The sequence below is a fragment of the Artibeus jamaicensis genome, unplaced genomic scaffold (assembly GCF_021234435.1).
Source record: "Artibeus jamaicensis isolate MK-2021 breed Jamaican fruit bat unplaced genomic scaffold, CSHL_Jam_final contig_559, whole genome shotgun sequence".
NCBI lineage: Eukaryota > Metazoa > Chordata > Mammalia > Chiroptera > Phyllostomidae > Artibeus > Artibeus jamaicensis.
Genome location: NW_026521887.1, coordinates 2,979,286 through 2,996,397, shown reverse-complemented (window position 1 = coordinate 2,996,397; position 17,112 = coordinate 2,979,286). Strand labels below are relative to the sequence as shown.

The following is a 17,112-nucleotide window of genomic DNA, read 5'->3' as shown; positions in this document are numbered from 1 at the left end:
GACCAATTGGAAATGCAAAGCCATTCATTCTTAGCATCAGTTTATATCTGTAGGGGAAGTTATTTTTCCCCCTAAAATGACTATATATCATGCTGGGCCTCCTCCTGGCAAGAGTCTGAGATCATTGTATGTTAAATGTGAGGCTCCTTGGTCAATATCAGAGCTCTGCAGCTTGTGGGGAGGATATGTGTGCACATGCTTTTGTTTGCATTTATTCTGAAAAATTTAGAGGTTGGATTATAAGCAAAACTTTATCTCAAATGACAGAGAATAAAATTTAACCATTACTATTATCCAGACTCCTTTGTCATTTCCACAATTAGAACTTATTATAGGGACTTCTGGTTAAAAAAAAACACAAAATGAACACACATAATTAACAATTTCCATAATCTCCCCAAATTCCAACAGAATATCAGAAAGTTAATTTTAAGTATAAAGGTATAAAACAACACAAAAACCAAAAATCAGGACATGAGACAATATCAGAAGAGTGATGAATTCAGAGCATTTTTATAAGTTGGAAAGTGGAAGCAAAATGGTAGCCAGTTAGGAGAGGAGCAGAACCTGGAATGTAAACATCCTAGAAGGGAATATCAGAAGAAGCGAGCCAATGGAAGCAACAGGTATGGTAGTAGACAGGGGACAGGCCTAAGGAAAATAGGAGGAATGGTTGAAACTCTGTGTTGAGAACAGTCACCTTGCTGGTTGTTGCTTTCCATTCATCACCAGGTGACCAGTTCCCCATGTCTGCAGAAGACAAAGCCAAGAGGGAGATGAGAGGGTGGAAACTTGACAGATGGAGACAAATGTTTTATTATAAAAATATGAATAAATTAGGGTATATTATAACCCAATGTAACTTTTTCCATAATATAACTTATTTTAAACCAAGGAATTAGATGTTTACTCTCATGTTATGCACATGATCTGTGTTGTGTGTTTGTGCTTGGTGTTTACTAAGTGTTGTGTGTGTGAGGTATGTGTTGTTGTGTGTGTAGTGTGTGGTGTTTTGTGTTTTTATAAGGGTGGTATGTGTTGTGCTGGATTTGTATGTGTGAGTGTGGAGAGTATATTTGTATGGTGTGGTATGTTTGTGCATATTTTATGTGTGTGTCATGTGTGGTATGTGTACTGTGAGTGATGTATATTTTGTGTATGTGGCATGTGTTTGTGTACTGCATGTATTTTTGTATATCTGTGTGTGTGGTGGTTTATTTGTGTGCATGTTTTGTCTGTGCATAGTGGTGTGTGTTTGTGCATGTGATCAGTTTTGCCTGGGTGTTTGTGTATATTGCATGTGGTGTGTATGTTGTGTGGGGGGTATGATTTATATATGTTGTATTTATGGATTATGTAAATTTATGTGTGTGTATTGTATATGTTGTGTGTGTGTGGATTGTGAATGATGTTCGTGTGCTGTGTGTATTGTATGTGTGTTGTGTTTGGTGTATATGTTGGATTTGAAGTGTGTATTGTGTATATTGCATGTGCATTGCATATGGTGTATATGTTGAATGTGGAATGTATGTATTGTGTATGTTGTGTGTATGAGGGGGTTGTGTGGCATCTAATCTTGCCACCTGCATCTCTCACAGCTCTTGTACAAGAGCGTTCTTTTTATTTCAGTCTTCTAATTTTTCATAAAAACATTATTCATACTTTCATTTCCTTAATATTTATCTTAATTGAAATACATTTTTCATTTTTCTTTCTCATAGTTACCTGTCATTTAAGTCAGGCTGAAGTCTTTTCTCTTCTTGACATCCTCTTTGACCTTATCAGTCCTTTGTCTTCCACACCATTAGCCTGTACTTCTCTGGCACTTAGTGTATGTTGCCTTGGCATGTTGTTTTACTTTAGGTAAATATATCCTCTATCCAACTAGGACTTGTGTCCTACGTTAAAATTTTTGTTTTATTTTATCTCATTTCTATGTAAAAATGTGTGACATTTATTTTACCTGATTTTGTAACAAGTTGGCTATATGAAGAGAGCAGGAGGCAGTTACCTGTTTTTTGGTAGATAGTAACTGACCTCAAATCATAGGTATTGCAGTTTTACATTTATCCTACCTTTAATGGTCTCAAAGTTTACTCCTGCATATTTATATGCTGATCTAAGATTTAACTAAATGAAGTTCATATGCTTTTTTTAGCAAACAGAAATATTCAACAGTTGAGTGTTTTTTCTTTAGTAGCTTTATTATTAAATAATTTTAGATTTAATTAAGAGTTGCTTGATTTTGTTTGATTCTTCCCTCTCTAACCCCATAGCTCCCCCTGCAGAGCTGTCAGCCTGCTCTCTATCATTGTCTCTGTTTGGCTTGTTAGTTCAATTTGTTCATTAGGTTCCACATATGAGTGAAATCATATGGTATTAGTCTTTCTCTGACTGGCTTATTTCAGGTCTATCCATGCTGTCACAAAGGGTAACATTTTCTTCTTTTTTATGGCAGAGTAGTATTCCATTGAGTAAATGTACTATAGTTGTTTTATACACTCATCTACTGATGGACACTTGGGCTACTTCCAAATGTCAGCTATTCTAAATAATGCTTCAATGAATATAGGGGTGCTTATATTATTTTAAATTAGTGTTCCAGGTTTCTTCAGATAAATTTCCAGAAGTAGAATTACTGGGTCAAAAGGCAGACCCATTTTTAACTTTTTAAGATCTTTCCAAACTGTTCCATAGTTACTGCACCAATCTGCATTCCCACATACAATGCAAAAGGGTTCCCCTTTCTCTACATCCTCAACAGCATTTATTGTTTGTTGATTTATTGGTGATAGCCATTCTGACTGGTGTGAGGTGATATCTCATTGTGGTTTTACTTTGCATCTCTCTAATGATTAGTGACATTGAGCATTTTTTTCATGTCTATTGGTTATCTGTATGTCTTCTTTGGAAAAGTGTCTATTGCCCATTTTTTGCCCATTTTTAATTTGTTTGTTTGTTTTTTTGGTGTTGAGTTTTATAATTTCTTTATAAATTTTGAATATTAACCCATTCTCAGGTGCATCTGTGAATATGTTCTGCCATTCAGTGTGTTGTCTTTTCATTTTGTTGATAGTTTCCTTTGCTGTGCAAAACTTTTTAGTGTGATATAGATTCAAAGAACTAGAACAAATATTTCTAAAATATATAGGCAATCACAAAAGATCCTGAAGAGCAACAGCAATCTTTAGAAAGAAGAACAAATTTGGAGGAATCACTCTGATATCAAACTATACTATAAGGCCATAGTAATCAAAACAGTACTGGCATAAACACAAAGAGATCAATGGAACAGAATCAGGAACCCAAAAATAAACCCACACCTTTATAGTCAATTAATATTTGACAGAAGAAGCAAGCACATATAATGGACTCAAGGTAGTTTATTCAACAAATGATGTTGGGAAAAACTGGACAGATATGTGCAGAAAAATGAAACTAGATCATCTTCTAATGCCACACACAAGAATAAATTAAAAAATGGATTAAAGGCTTAAATGTTAGACTTGAAACCACACAAATCTTACAAGAAAATGTAGGAAATAAAATCTGGGACATTGCTTATAACAATATTTTTCTCATATATCTCCTCTGGCAAGGGAAACAAAAGAAAAAATAAACAAATGGGACTATATAATTATTCTTAATGGTTTCAATGAAATTTAAAAATGTACCATAATTTATTTAACAAATCTCTTATTCAGGCTATTTATGCATTTATGCAATTTATACTTCTTTCTATTTTAAAAAATGTTGTGAAATTAAGTGTAGTTAAATACTTATGTATTTCCCGGTTTATTTCCGTGGTGTAGATTTCTAGTTGTGAAGTCACTGAGTTAAAGAAAATGTGGTTTTAAAGACTTTTATGCTGACTTAGTACTGAACAGGAAGGAAGAAAAGCATACCAGTTGCCCCTCACCCTGCTGTAGTCAGCAAGACCAGAAAAAAAATGGTTTGGCCAGTTTGAAACCAGCAAGAGGTTTGTTTGTTTGTTTGATTTTTTAAGTAATTTTTTATCTCTCAATTCCTTTTGCTTCTCTTTCCTTCTTTCTTGTTTTATTTCTTCTTCCTTTTCCCCCAAATTTTCTCTCTTCTTCCTTCCTTAGTCTGCTTTTCTTTTTTAAAATATCCACACATGAGACAAAAAAAAAAACAACAACCCCGGAACTGTGAAAAGACCAGAGTTGGACCCAAAGAGAGGGCATCCCAACAGCTGAGACAGAGAGACAAATTTCACCTTGCTATTACAGAGAAACTGCACATTATTGAATATTTGTATTATTTTCATTATTCTTACATCTTTTATTTGAATAATATTTTTGTATTCCTCTTCTTTCTGTTTAGCCACTTTCTTTGGTTGGCTGGTTATATTGTATCATTTGACAGGTTTCCCCTGTTCTCTTATTCATAGCATATTGCTAATTTACTGTCCCTCACTTTACCTGTGTTCCATTAGCACACTACTAAAGGTCCTATACTCCCTATTCTTGGTATCTAGATCTCATAGATTCTGTCATATGATTGTTACTCTAATATTATTGTAAATAAAAGCTGTTCCACACTGTTGTAAATACTACACAACATCCCTCCCAGATCTTAGTCCACTTCACAGTTTCCTGAACTCTATTACTGTTGCGGTTAACTCTATTCTCTCACATACTACACCTATTTACTATCCTTTACTCTCACCTTACCTCAGAACCTGACCTCTCACAACCTCACTGCTTTCTAGATCCAACTCACAAGCCTTCCCTCCCCAACAAGAGTCTTACTTCTTTCCATCCTTTCTAAAAGGTGGCTAGTTTGGTGTAAGATCACAGTTAACACTATACATAGCCAAAGGATCTCCTATCTCTTTTCTATTGACTGGTACCGTAAATAGCATAGAATACTCTCTTGTCTTAAACCATTTTCTCTTACTCCTCCAACTGATCACAAAAGAGAGTAGGTGGAAGCACTGAACACTGGGATACCCGAAGGAGACTGCACCACTGAATCTCACAGGTATTCTACCACAGAAGTTCACACCATAAACCAAGGAGTCAGAACAATTTAAGAAGCTGAGGATAACAAGAAGAGTCTCACAAACAATGGGATGACAAGGAAACAATCCCCAAGTGAAATGAAAGGAGGAGGCCTCAGAAAGAATGCTAAATAAAATACAGGCAACTCAACTATCAGATATTGAGTCCAAAGCAATGGTTATCAGGAAGCTCCATGAGCTCACAGTGAATTACCAGAAACTACAGGGAAACTACAATGATTTTGCTACAAACTATATCAACATTAAAAAGGAAAAAGAAACTATCAACAAGGGTCAAGAGGAAATGAAGAATACAATATCTGAACCGAAGAACACAGTAGAAGGAATCAAAAGCAGGATAGATAAAGCAGAAGATTGGATCAGTGAGCTGGAGGACAAAGTAGAAAACAACACCCAGAAAAAGCAAGAAAGGAAAAGAGGCTTAGAAAGACTGAAAAAGGATAAAGAGAAATACAAGACAATATGAACTGTAATAATATCCAAATAATAGGGATACTAGAAGGAGAAGAAAAAGAGAAAGGGATAGAAAACCTATTTGAAAATGTAATGATGAAAAACTTTCCTAATTTGATGAGAGAAAAAGTTACATAAATCCAGGAAACACAGAGTCTCAATCAAGAGGAACCCAAAGAGGCCCACTTCAAGACACGTTATCGTCAAAATGGCAAAATTTCAAGAATCTTAAGGCAGCAAGGGAGAAAAAGGAAATAACATACAAGAGAGCCCCAATAAGGTTAGCAACTGACTTCTCAATGGAAACACTCCAAGCAAGAAGAGAATGCTAAGAAATATTCCAAGTGATGAAAACCAGAGGCCTGCAACCAAGGCTACTTTACCCAGCAAGGCTCTCAATGAAGATAGAAGGCCAAATAAGAAGCTTTCCAGAAAAAAAAAAAAAAAAAAAAACGTCTAAAAGAATACACCTCCACCAAACCAGCTTTGCAAGACATGCTAAAGGGACCTCTTTAAGAAAAGGAAGGAAAAGAGAGAGAGAGAGAGAGAAACACAGGTATAAAAATGACAATGAATAAATATCTATCAATAATAACCTTAAATGTAAATGAATTAAATGCTCCAATCAAAAGACATATAATACCTGAGTGGACAAGAAAGCATGACCCACACATATGCTTCCTATAAGAGACCCACCTCAAGACAAAAGACATACACAGATTGAAAGTAAAGGGCTGGAAAGAAATTTTCCCAGCAAGCAAACAGGAAAAAAAGCCGGGGTAGCAATACTCATATCAGACAAAATAGACTTAAAAAAAGGTCATAGAGACCCAGAAGGTCACTTCATAATACTCAAGGGAAGAATCTACTAAGAAGACATAAACATTGTAAATATATATGCACCCAACATAGGAGCACTCAAATAAATAAAGAAAATCTTAGAGGACTTCAAGAAAGATATTGACAGAAACACAATTATAGTAGGGGATTTTAACACCCCACTGTCAAAAATGAACAGATCTTCCAAACAAAATATCAAAAAGGTATTGTGGCATTGAACAATGCCCTAGATGAAATGAACTTAACTGATATATATATATAGAGCCCTTCATCCCAAAGAACCTAAATACACATTCTTTTCAAATGACATGGAATATTTTCAAAGATAGACCACATAATAGGACACAAAACAAGCCTCAATAAATTCAAGAAAATTAAAATAATACCAAGCACTTTCTCTAACCACAAAGGACTGAAAGTAGAAACCAATCCCAAGGGAAAAAACCTAAAACACCCAAAATCACAGAGATTAAATACCATGCTATTAAACAATGAATGGGTGAAGAATGAAATTAGAGAAGAAATCAAAAAGTTTCTGGAAACAAATGAAAATGAACTTACAACAACTCAAAATTTATGTGACACAGTGAAGGCAGTCCTGCGAAGGAAGTTTATAGCAATACAGGCCTACCTAAGAAAGATAGAAACATTTCAAACAAACAATCTAACCCTACACCTATAAGAACTCAAGAAAGAGCAACAAAGACAGCCCAGAGCTAGTAGAAGAAAGGAAATAACCAAGATGAGAGCAGAATTGAATGACATAGAGATGAAAAGCACAATTCTAAGGATCAATGCATCCAGGAGCTGGTTCTTTGAAAAGATAAACAAAATCGACAAGCCTTTAAGCAGGCTCATCAAGAAAAGAAGAGAGGACTTCCGCCAAGATGGAGGTTTAAGGTGGATGTGCCTGCCTCCTCACACAACCAAGTTGAGGGACAACTAAATATTAGCATCAGAAAACACAACCAGAACACGGAAAACTGAACTTTTCGGAAGTCCGCTAACAACAAATTCTTTGGCCCGACCGGTAAGGGGCGAAACCGGCGGCGGGTGAGGAGTTACAAAGGAGTCCACCCGGCGCAGAATCCAGGCGCGCGAATCCAGTCGCACGGGTTCCAAACCCAGGATTGGACCTAGTGAGCAACCCACCGGGGGAGCGACTGCGGAGGAGTCAGTGGGGAGGCGGTGGCAGCGAGTTGACTGAGGTTGCGTGGTTGCACGCGGGTGAGGGAGTGAGCGCTTGGACCGGCGGCTGGCGGCGCCATTGCCATTTCCCCGCTCTGACCACGCCCCCACATACAGCGTCACAACCCAGCAACCTGGGACTCCAAGGCGCCGCTCCTCCCACTTAAAGGGCCAGAACAGACCAAAAATGTCGCAGGAAGACCTCAAAGCCCCACAGATAAATCTAAGTGACGAAGAAATAGCAAATCTCTCAGACGCACAGTTTAAAACACTGGTCATCAGCTTCCTCACAGATCTGGTGGACTATAGCCACAAATTAGAGAAACATATGAAGGCTAAATTAAGGGAAATGAATGGAATTCCACAGGAAAACCATAGAGATGAAAAAAAAACTGGGACTCAAATCATTGGAGTAGACCAGAAGGAAGAAGAAAAAAATCATCAAACAAAAAGGAATGAAGAAATAAGAATTCAGAAAAATGAGGAGAAGCTTAGGAACCTCCAGGACATCTATAAACGCTCCAATATCCGAATTATAGGGGTACCAGAAGGGGGAAAGACACAACCACCAGTGGAAAAACTATTCGAACAAATAATAAAAGAAAATTTCCCCAATCTGGCAAAGGAAATAGACTTCCAAGAAATCCAAGAAGCTCAGAGAGTACCAAAAAAGTTGGACTCAAGAAGAAACACACCAAGGCACATCATAATTACATTAGCCAAAATTAAAATGAAGGAAAGAATCCTGGAAGCAGCAAGAGGTAAGGGGACAATCACCTACAAAGGAGTCCCCATCAGGCTGTCAGCAGATTTCTCAAAAGAGACCTTACAGGCAAGAAGGGGCTGGAAAGAAATATTCCAAGTCATGAAATCTAAAGACCTACAACCAAGATTGCTCTACCCAGCAAAACTTTCATTTAGAACGGAAGGACAGATAAGGTGCTTCTCAGATAAGACCAAATTCAAGGAGTTCATCATCACCAAGCCCTTATTATATGAAATGTTAGAGGGACTTATCTAAGAAAAAGAAGTTAAAGAAACATGAACAGTGAAAGGACAACAAACTCACAGTTATTAACAACCACACCTAAAACGAAAGCAAACTAAGAGGACAGCTAGATCAGGAGTGGAAACATAGAAATGAAGATCTCAAGGAGGGTTAGCAACAGGGGAGTGGGAGGAGGAGACGGGGGGAGAAGGTACAGAAAATAAGTAGCATAGACAGTAGATAGAAAATAGATGGGGGAGGGGCAAGAATAGTATGGGAAATATAGAACCTAAAGGACTTGAGACACATGGACATAAACTAAAGGGGGTAATGGTGGGGTTGGGGGGGCAGGGTGGAGGGGAATGAAGGGGGGAATAGAACAACTGTAACAGCATAATTAATTCAAAAAAATAAATAAATTTATTTAATAAAAAAAAATTACTGAATAAAAAAAAAAAAGAAAAGAAGAGAGAGGACCCAAATAAACACAATCAGAAATGAACAAGGAGAGATCACAACTGACACGACAGAAATACAGAGGATTGTAAGAAATCACTATGAAGAACTGTATGCTAACCAATTTGAAAATCTAGGTGAAATGAACAAATTTCTAAAAAATATAATCTTCCAAAACTCAGTGAAGATGAAGCAGAAAGCCTGAACAGATGAATAACAGCAGAAGAAATTGAAGTAGTAGTCAAAAAACTCCCATCACACAAAAGCCCTGGACTGGACGGTTTCACAGGAGAATTCTACAAAACATTTAAGGAAGAGCTAACCCCTATCTTTCACAGACTATTCAAAAAATTTAAAATGATGGAAGACTCACAAACTCTTTATGAAGCCAACATTATCCTAATCCCAAAGCCAGATAAAGACACAACAAAGAAATAAAACTTCAGGCCAATATCACTAATGAACATAGACGCTAAAATCCTCAACAAAATATTGGCAAACTGAATCCAACAATACATTAAAAAGATCATACACTGTGACCAAGTGGGATTCATCCTAGGGATGCAAGGATGTTCAACATTCACAAATTAGTAAAGGTAATACACCGCATAAACAAAAGCAAAGACAAAAATTACATGATCATATCAATAGATGCAGAAAAGCATTTCATAAGGTACAAAATCCATTTATGATAAAAACACTCAGCAAAGTGGGAATAGAGGGAGCATTCCTCAACGTAATAAAGGCCACATATGAGAGACCTACAGCCAACATCATAGTCCATGGGCAAAAACGAAAATCTTTTCCACTAAAATCAGGAACAGGACAAGGTTGTCCACTTTCACCACTTCAATATAGTATTGGAAGTCTTAGCCACAGCAATCAGACAAGAAAATAAAATAAAATGCATCCAAATTGGAAAGGAGGAGGCAAAACTGTCATTGTTTGCAGATGACATGATAGTGTACATAAAAAATCCTATAAATCCACCAAAAAACTGTTTGACCTAATAAATGAATTTGCCAAAACAGTGGGATACAAAGTCAATATCCAGAAATCAAAGGCATTTTTGTATACAAACAATGAAATAGCAGAAGCAGAAATCAAGAAAAAAAATTTCATTTAATATAGCAAAAAGAAAAATAAAATACCTAGGAATAAACCTAATCAAAGAGGTAAAAGACCTGTATGCACAAAACTACACAACACTGAAGAAAAAAATCAAGGAAGACACAAACAAATGGAAACATATACCGTGTTTATGGATTAAAAGAATTAACATCATCAAAATGTCCATATTACCCAAAGCAATTTACAGATTCAATGCAGTACCTATTAAAGTACCAATAACATATTTCACAGACATAGAACAAACACTTCAAAAATTTATATGGAACTATAAATGACCCCAAATAGTAGCTACAATTTTGAGAAAGAGGAACAAAGTTGGAGGGATCACAATACCTAATACCAAACTGTGTTATAAGGCCACTGTAATCAAAACAGCCTGTTACTGGCATAAAAACAGACACATGGACCAGTGGAACAGAACAGAGAGCCCAGAAATAAACCCAAGTCTCTACAGTCAATTAATATTTGACAAAGGGGGAAGCAACATAAAATGGAGTAAAAATAGCCTCTTCAACAAATGGTGTTGGGAGAACAGGACAGCTATGTGCAAAAAAAAAAAAAGAAACTTGAGCACCAACTTACACCATACACCAAAATAAATTCAAGGTGGATAAAAGACTTAAATATAAGCTGTGACACCATTAAAGTCCTAGAGGAGAACATAGGCAGGAAAATCTCAGATATTTCACACAGCAACTTTTTTATTGATATGTCCCCTAGAGCAAGGGACATAAGGGAAAAAATAAACAAATGCGATCTCACCAAAATAAAAAGCTTCTGCAAAGCTAAAGAAAACAATATTAAAATAAAGAGAACCAACCACATGGGAAAACATATTTGTGAATGACACCTCAGACAAGGGTTTAATCTCCAAACTATGCAAAGAACTTACATGTCGCCACTCTAAGAGGACAAGAAACCCAATTAAAAAGTGGGCAAAGGACTTAAACAGACACTTCTCCAAGGGGGATGTACAGAGGATCCATAAAAACATGAAAAGATGCTCAATATCGATAGCTATCAGAAAGATGCAAATGAAAACCTCTCACCACTAGTCAGAATGGCCATCATAAACAAAGCAACAAACAACAAATGTTGGAGAGGCTGTGGAGAAAAGGGAACTCTAGTGCACTGTTGATGGGATTACAGACTGGTGCAACCACTGTGGAAAACAGTATGGAATTTTCTCAGAAAACTAAAAATGGATTTGCCTTTTGACCCAGCATTTCCACTGCTAGGATTATACCCTAAGAATCCTGAAACACCAATCCAAAAGAACCTATGCACTCCAATGTTCATAGCAGCACAATTTACAATAGCCAAGTGCTAGAAGCAACCTAGGTGCCCATCAGTAAATGAATGGATCCAAAAACTATGGTACATTTACACAATGAAATTCTATGCAGCAGAAAGTCAGAAAGAGGTCCTACCCTTTTGGGACAGCATGGATGGAACTGGGAAGCATCATGCTAAGTGAAATAAGCCAGGTGGTGAAAGACAAATACTATATGATCTCACCTTTTACAGGAATCTAAACAATAAAACAAGCAAAATATAACCAAAGACACTGAAATAGAGAACAGGCTGACAGGGACCAGAGGGGAAATGGGAGGGAATTTCAGGGAAAGGGGGAGGGATTTACAGGAACAAGTATAAAAGATACATGGACAAAAACTAGGAGGGGAGGGAGGTAGGGAGGGCTGGGTGGGTGGGCTGAGATGGGAGTAAAAGGCAGAATACTGTACTTGAACAACAACTAAAATACAATAAATATTTTCCTTTCTGTTGATTTATATGCTTCTGATTACTAGTGAACATTTTTAAATGTTCAATAATTGAATATAAGATCTTAAATAAGTGAAATTATTAAGCCTTGATGAGCGATAGGATGTTAAATGTGGAAAGCATCATGGGAAGACTGACCTTAAGTAGTTTGGGATTCTGTTGGGATTTCAAGGAACAGTAATAGAAAATGCATGAGCAGACTTTGAAGGACATTTATAATGAAGGGCCTCCTTTATGTCTGGGTGTATTCGTGGTGCTCAGAGGACATGTAAATAGATATTTTCAGTGGACAGTTTAGTATACATAGGAGGTTGCAAGTCAGGAGTGAGTCTGGGACTGGAGATAGGAGATAAGAATCATCAGCACACAGATTTTAGCAAAGATCAAAATTTTGAAGGTGACCAGCAGTTGGTAGCCATGGAGTGGAGGAGCAGAGGTTTGAGGAGATGAACAGTGAGTGACAGCAGAGTGGAAGAAGACAGGTAAGGGTGTTACTTAGCCTTCAAAACCTTCAAATGCCATACATTAGCTGGTAAACAGGAAGGTAAACAATCCGCCTTGAAGTATAAATGAAGCTTAAAGTAGCTTCTTTTTTTTGACTTACTCTATTAAGTTTGGCACACATAGATCAATTTCAATGCCAAAAAATGGTGACTCGTTGCTTTAAAACTTTGCTTAATTTTATATATTAACTTTCTTTACTTTTATTAATCTGAGAAATAAGAAAAAGTCAAGACTTATTTTTTCTTGGTCATACATTCTCTCGGGCCTTCACAAAACAGCTCATGTGAATCTTTCCCTCCTGCCCATATTTGAACAGGTGTCCCTTTATTCATTGTAGGTGAACTATTGTTCATCTTTGCCAGGCCTTATTTTTCCAGGTTACTTCTTAGAATCTTGAGATTCCAATAAAGATGCTTTGCGAGAAGGGGCTCTCATGCTGACCCTGAAGTGCTTTGAAACTTTCTTGCAGTAAGAGGCATCCTACAATTTTGTGAGAAGTTTTAGATTTCTTGTTCCATTGCCATCTTTCCTCTGAGTGTCTACTTCTTTCTCTGTGTACTCTGCTCCTATTCCTGTGGCTTCATCTCCTGTTCCATTGCCCATTCTGGACATTATTACTGGTGTGAACCTCAGTAGATTTTGTATTTACTCCTTGACTTTCTATGCTTCTCAGAGCTCCAAATAACTCCCCTATTTGTCAGTTTATAGCTCCTGATCCCCACCTTTTGACTTAGTTCATTTGGAGTTCTTCTGCTGAGCCTCTGTGGTCCTCCAGAATCTGTTTAGATACATAATTCCTAAGAATGTTTTCTTGCCTGGTGGTCATAGGGGGGCTTCCTGACATCCTTTTAGCAATGTACAAACTAGGCAACAGTTTTCAATAAGTTCATTCATTCATTGTCATCTCATGTGCCAACTCTCCTTCCAGCTCACCTGCTCTGGTACCCTTCTCCAATAATTTTTGAACTACTTGTGAACTGCATTTGTTTGACTTGAACACTCCCTAATCACTCTGTGACAGTGGAAACTTACTCTATTTTCAACTCCTTCCTCCCTTGCTAACATTCTCAATCTCCTTATCCTTTTCTCTCTATTATAATCTTTTTGGCATACAAACTATTAACAAACAAGGCCTACAGATTTGTTTCTTCTTGGACACACCCACAGTGCATCTCCAGGTCTCGGTGTGCTGGCCTCAAACACGAAGACCCCAGAAGTGGCACAGCCCTCTGTGGGCCTGAATTTTCTTCAGCTGCTCCAGGTCTTCATGAAGCTTTTTGTCCAGACCATTGGCCAGGACCTGGCTGTATATTCTATCCTTCACATTCTTCTGTCAGTTCAAAAACCAGTCTGGAATCTTATACTGGCATGGGTTCTGCATAATGGTAATCACCCATTCTACCTCATCCTCGGTGAGCCCTCCTGCCCTCTTGGTGAGGTCAATGTCTGCTTTCCTCAATACCACAAGAATATATATTTACCTCACACCCTTAGTTGTGGTGATGACAAAGGCTGTTTTCCATTGCCTATCAGTATTGGCATTGAGTGCTCACAAAATGTGCTGGAACTTCTCAGGAATCACTAGAAACATGGCTGAAGCTGGAATGTAGGCTTTTTGTGGAAGAGCTCTCTATTATAATTTATGACAAAACTCTGACTTCTATTATAGTCATCTTCATGCCTGGTTAACTCACAGACCCAGATTTCTAGCTTTTCTGTAACTCCACCTGTGGGAAATTACAAGTTACCTGGGAAAATTTATGTGAGGTGGAGGGTTTCAGTGAAAATTCATGACAACAAAGCCCCATGTAAACACTCAGCATTCTCTCATTGTCCTACATTCTCCTAAATATTTCCTGCTTTTCAACTCTTTTTGAAACTTTTATATCCCCTCCTCTCCACTCCCCTCTCTGTTAGCTGTCAACCCTGACTTCCAAGTAATCAGGAAAACCCTCATTTTTCCTTTACCAAAGCTATATGCCTATGTGCCCCTCCACTATGTTCAGAGTGAGACACCACTGCTGGGTTTTTTGTTTTGTTTTTTTAAGGCAAGCTCCTTCCCTTCTAATCTCTGCCATTCTCCTTCTCCTTCCTTCTCCAGGGTTTTATTTCTGAAGTTTTTCTTTTTTCCTCTCTCTCTCTCTGTATCATCTGTTTCTTCTCTAATGGCTTGTTCTCATGGGCACTTCTGTTTCATTTCATATCTTTAGAAGAATATTTCACTGACCTGAATTTTGAAGTAACCACTGACCTTAAGTAACCACTTCCCTGAATTTTGTGATAATTATTCCTTTTTCTATAGTCTGTCTTTTATGTATGTCTCCCCAAACTACACACTTTTTAGTTTTTCTGTTATGTAAATCATATTATTGTTTCTGAGACTAGTTTATGGTTTTATGTTTTTGTTTTACTTAATATTATTAAATTTCTACTGTGTTCATGTCAGTAGATGAATCATTCTCAATGTATAGTATAGTATTATAGGAATATATCCGGTTTTTTAATAGTTGAAGGATATTTATATTGTCTCCAGGTTTTCCACTTTTATTGGCTAATACAAATAATGCTTCTATGAATATTATTGTATATAGCTCACATGCAAGAGATTCCCCAGAAATTGAATTGACAGGTAATAAGGTTGCACATTTTCAGACTAACTAGGCATTGCCATTTTTTAAAAAAGGTAGTTGAACAAATGAACATTACCCAAAGCATTTCATAAGAGTTTACATCATTTCATACCCTTGACAACCTTAGTAACATCAGGCTTTTTAACTTTTTTCAGCTTGGATGTAAAATGTTGGTGCATTGAAGTTCTTATTTGCATCTCTTACATTACTAATAAGGTTAATCAGTTTTTTAATGTTTATTGACCATTTGAGTTTCCTCTTTTATAAAATTCCTGTTTACATCTTTTTGGTATTTTTTTTCTTAGTAAGTAATGAGAATTCTTTATTTCCTATGGTACTCATTATGCTATATATATTATAAAACCTTCAGTTACTTTGTCTTGTATTTTTATCCTCTTTAAGACATCTTTTGATGAACAAGTGTTCTTAATTTTAATATAGTTCAATTTATCAATTATATCTTTAATAATAAATGAGCTTTGTGTCTTGTTTTATAAACTCCTTGCTTACCTTGAGGTCATAAATGTCTTTCATACTTTTCTTAATGTTTCAAATTTTTGCCTTTCATAGCTAAGTTTAATTTATCAATCAAATGCAAATGAGGCAAGTGGTCTAGTTGAAATAAAAAAGACTGGAATTTTAGAAGTCCAGGTATATGCTTAAATTGTCAAAGTCTAAAATTAATCAACAATTTTATCTTAAACCTCAGAAGTATAAAAACTTAGAAGACTGATTCATGTTTTTAAAGATTTTATTTATTTATTTTTAGAGAGAGGGGAAGGGAGGGAGAAGGAGAGGGAGAGAAACACCAGTGTGTGGTTACCTCTCACGTGCTCCCTACTGGGAGCTGGCTTGAAACCCAGGCATGTGCCCCAGCTGGGAATGGAACCAATGACCCTTTGGTTTGCAGGATGGTGTTTAATCCACTGAGCCACACCAGGCAGGGCAACTTATTTATTTTTAAAACTTATAACTGCAACATATTGTTGTCCCACATTGCCAGTTTTCCTATTCTCTGCTATGAGTTTGCCCTTCATTTCTTCTTCCAACTCAGATCTTCCAACTTTCTACTGCCTTTATGCTTTCTTATAGTGAGGGACTTCCAGGTACAAATTTTCCATCTCATAAAATGTTTTTGCTCTCCCCTCTTCTTAAAAGATATTTTCACTGGTCTACAATTTTAGGGCAATGGTAAATTTTTGACATCATCATTTTTCTGTCTACTGGCCTCCATTGTTGCTATTGAGAAATAACTAGAAACTCTGATTGCCACTCCATTAGAGGTAATCTGGCCCTGGATGGTATGGTTTAGTGGATTGAGCACCAGCCTGCAAACCAAAGGGTCATTGGTTCCATTCCCAGCTGGGGCACATGCCTGGGTTGCAGGCCAGCCCCCTGTAGGGGGCACATGAGAGGCCACCACACATTGATGTTCCTCTCCCTCTCTTTCTCTCCACCTCTCTCTCTAAAAATAAATAAATATATATTTAAAAAAATTACCTTTTAAAAACGTAATATTTGTTGTTGTGTGGTCTGGTTCCTTTTTTAATTCAGTTTTTCTCTTTGTCATAGGTGTTCAATTTTTCTATACTGTGTACAGGTATGCATTTCTTTTTATTTATTGTAGTTTTTATTTATTGAATACTTGAGTATACATACTGATGCCTTTGTGGGAAATTCTCAGTAAGTATATTTTCAAATATTGTTTTTCTTCAGTCTTTCTCTTCTCACTACTTCTGAAACTCTAGTTAAGCATATATTAATCTTCTCAATGTACATTCCATTTTTCTTCTCTTTGATGTTTTAAAAGAAATGAAAGGTAAATAGGCTTTTAACTGAGCAAAGTCAGGAAAAGTTCTAAAAGTATTTCAAAGGGAAGAGCACGCAGTTACTTGAGAAAAAGCTGAGAGAATGCTTTTGTGGTTGGTGCTCACAAAGTGTGGAGAGGTATGAGATAAGGCAGAGATATAAGAAGGAGCATGTTGCTTAGGGTCTTTAGCCAAAAAGCAGTGAGGACCATTACAGGATTTAGAATGATGGTGACAAGATCAGACTTGTATTGAAAAACTCACTTAGCCTTTGCAATAGAGAAT

At 36.8% G+C, this 17,112-nt stretch overlaps 1 pseudogene; it reads right to left on the bottom strand.

Moving 5' to 3' along the window:
• The window catches only part of LOC119047234 (40S ribosomal protein S18-like), a 44,471-nt pseudogene extending 30,491 nt beyond the window's left edge, over positions 1-13,980 (bottom strand).
• Positions 13,981-17,112: the final 3,132 nt, after the last annotated feature.